At 33.1% G+C, this 3,450-nt stretch overlaps 1 non-coding gene across 1 annotated transcript; it reads right to left on the bottom strand.

The window, feature by feature from the left end:
- Window positions 1-810: 810 nt before the first annotated feature.
- Window positions 811-882, bottom strand: TRNAC-GCA. The gene has a single exon. It is a non-coding gene; the product is annotated as a tRNA-Cys (tRNA).
- Window positions 883-3,450: the final 2,568 nt, after the last annotated feature.

The raw sequence follows: 3,450 nt of genomic DNA on the forward strand, positions 1-3,450 counted from the left end.
ACATACAATAAATTCATACAAGTTTTACAATATATCATATACTACAAAATAGGGTTAGACTGCTTACTTGGTCGCGGAGAGACATGTCATCGAGTTGAGTCATAGAGATATACGACTCTTTATCCTAGGAAAAAATCTATATAATTTAAAATCTAGCTGCTCTGATACCAATCTGTCACAACCGAATTTCAAGGGTTCAAAACTCAAATAAAAACTAAAATTGAGAGTGAAAACAAATAAAATAAAAGTAAATTAATATAAAATAAGAAAATGTTGTAAAATTAAAATGAGATTGAGAAAACAACACAACATTAAATATAAAATAAAATAAAATTATAAGGAGGTGTTGTTCAAATTTATCCAAACAGAAAAAAAAAGTGTTTGGGATACAATTACAAAAAAAAATAATAATAATAAATAATAATAATAATAATAATAATAGAAAACTCAAACACAAAGACAGACTAATGCTACATAACAACCCGGGTTTGGGATACAATTACAAAAAAAAAATAAATAATAAAAAAAAAAAATAATAATAATAATAGAAAACTCAAACACAAAGACAGACTAATGCTACATAACAACCCCATCTGTGAAGTGCACAACCTTTGAAGGCTCCCTCGTCTCAACGATAAGTTCTATTACGAACCCATCCAAAACCGGAGGAGCAAAATAAGGAAAATGTTAAAAAAATCATTTGAAAACATTAAAACAGTTGGTGTTGTTTGTGGGTACAAGACNNGGTGCTTGGATACCACACTCTTTTCTCAATGTACGTGAAATCGGTAATTATTCGTCCAAAATAAAAGGGCCCAACCAGATTCGAACTAGTGACCTCTTGATCTGCAGTCAAATGCTCTACCACTGAGCTATGGACCCACTTTGCATGATTTCAACTTTAGTGACCCCTTCTATAGAGTGCTAGTTCAGAAGTGTAAAAAATGTCTGTCCAAAATAAAAGGGCCCAACCAAGTTCAAACGGGTGATCGGTCAAATTCTCTACCACTGAGCCATGGATCCATTTTGTAGGATTTTAACCTTAGTGACCCCTTAGACATAGTGTCAGTCCAAAAAGTGTAACAAATTTCTATCCTAGATAGAAGGGCCCAACTAGGTTTGAATTGGTGACCTCTTGATCTGCAATCAAATGCCCTAACATTGAGCTATGATCCCATTTTGTATGATCTCAACCTTAGTGACCCCTTCTACAGATTATCGGTCCAAAAGTGACCCTACCGAATCGGGTATAGACCAATTTTGTATAAATTGGTGGATTACCTATCAGGAATTAAACACAAGTCGTTAGATTCAAAGTCGAAAGTGCTAACCACTACACCATAGAACACTTGTTAAACTTTATTTTTGCAGCGATTTTGATAAGCGCCAACAACGCTGGATTTTGCAAAGCTAGAGGTTGTAGTATGCTTACGGACTTTCACAAGGTGTTTTCAACTTCTTTTATAGGTAATTGAACTTTTGAGTCCATGCAAATGATTGGTTGGATTAGTATCAGTTTGAGAAGACAGAGGAGAGAAGAGAGACTTTGTTAGAAACTCTCCCATAGGTAATCTCCCAAGGTGTTTTCAACTTCTTTTATAGGAAGAATTTTAAAATCAAACCACAACAAAATTTACTTCTTTCTCTAAAACTAAATTTGACTCTCCAATAGATCTTAATAGTTTTGTTAATTAAATTTTCTTTAAAATTTTTGTACACATAGTACAATGGAAATAATATATATATATATATATATATATATATATTTTTTTTTTTTACAATTTTGTAATTTGTATGGTATTATTTGAGGCTTTTGATTCAAATATGATAATTGATTCTCTGTCCTCTTTGACAATTTTAGATACCTTCATATCCGATATTTGATGCGTCGCGTTTCATTATGAGATCTGCCCTTAGGTCAATAAGACATAAGTAGAGAGTTTATTTGACTAATGATTTGATTTTTTTTGGGTTGTAGAGATCTCCCTTACAAATCATTTTTATAAAACCTTATTCAAAGGTTTGTAGTTAATTACCAATATCAGAATTTCTGGTTTCTTTTCACCATGTTGTTAACCTAAAATGTCAGACATGACCACCTGCTCTTTGAAGACCTTATCAGCTTCCTCTGCAAAATATCACCTAAAATGTCACAGTATTTAGTGTTTGATGCTTTTTGACTTAATCCTAGGGTTCTATCTACAGTGAACTTGAGTGAACTTGTGATAATTTTTGTCAAATTATATATTTGAATACCTAATACATTAAGATATAATATCTTATTTAAATAATATTAAAATGTGGTAGAATATCATAATGTATGTTTAATTAATATGAATCTCATTCAAATTTCAAATATATATTTTTATTTAATGTTTATGATACACATCAATTATTTTAATATTTAACATATCAAATACGTTAATATGTTTTGATATTATACTTCAAGACTATAGGAACTTTCTCAGAGGACCTGAGAGTTACATCGGCCCACAATGCATCTCATGGACGATGCAAAACTATTGTGGTGCTTGAAGGTTTATTGTATAAAAAACTGGTCATCCACCAAAAAATTATGGGAAGACCATTGATGGAATTGAAGCAATCGACGCTCCCCTGTATGGGTTTCCAATCAAAGACCTAATGTTTGATGTTGACTCTTTTGAAGGAAGAGCCACGTGATCGAACAACAAGAAACGTGGCGGTATCTCTGAGAACTCTATCACACACATAAAAAAAAATGTGTCGAAGACTTAGACATTACACAGAAGATATGGCTTTCATCGAGGAGACCCGAGTTTGATTCTCGACAATGAAATTTTATTTTCTTATTTCTTTTATTTTATAGTTTCATCTTTTGTCACCAATTATATTTAAACTTTACCTAGGTTTGAGAAGCACTATAATGGATGAGTTCAATAGTATCTTAAATTCAAAAGACTTTTATGAACTTTGAACCTTTAATAGTGTTATGTCATAGATATTTGGTTCAATTTCAACAAGTGAGGTTGAGGTCATTCAAATGGTTAATGTGATAATTCGGTCATTTTCAAGGTCTCTTTTGTTGAACGCCATCATGGCTGAGATGACTGAGATGAGCACCAGAGTGAGTTTGACAAGGAGGGTCGTAGAGAACCACACCCCGAGCCAAGCTCATGTTGGGCTTAACAAACCGAAAACCCAAAAACACAAACCCTTAAATGGGAATCAGGATGCTAAGGAATTAAAAAAACTTTATTTTTGACGTTGAACAATACTTTAAGGTTACAGGAACTTGCTCATAAGACCTAAGAGTTACGGTGGCCACAATGCATCTCATGGATGGTGGCACTCGAAGGTGGATGATATAAAAAATGGGCCATGCACCATAAACTCATGGGAAGACCGTTGATGGAATCGATGCAATCGACGCTCCCCTTGATGGGTTGCCAATTAAAGACCTGACGTTTG

The sequence above is a fragment of the Cucurbita moschata genome, unplaced genomic scaffold, assembly GCF_002738365.1.
Source record: "Cucurbita moschata cultivar Rifu unplaced genomic scaffold, Cmos_1.0 Cmo_Scf00320, whole genome shotgun sequence".
Lineage (NCBI taxonomy): Eukaryota > Viridiplantae > Streptophyta > Magnoliopsida > Cucurbitales > Cucurbitaceae > Cucurbita > Cucurbita moschata.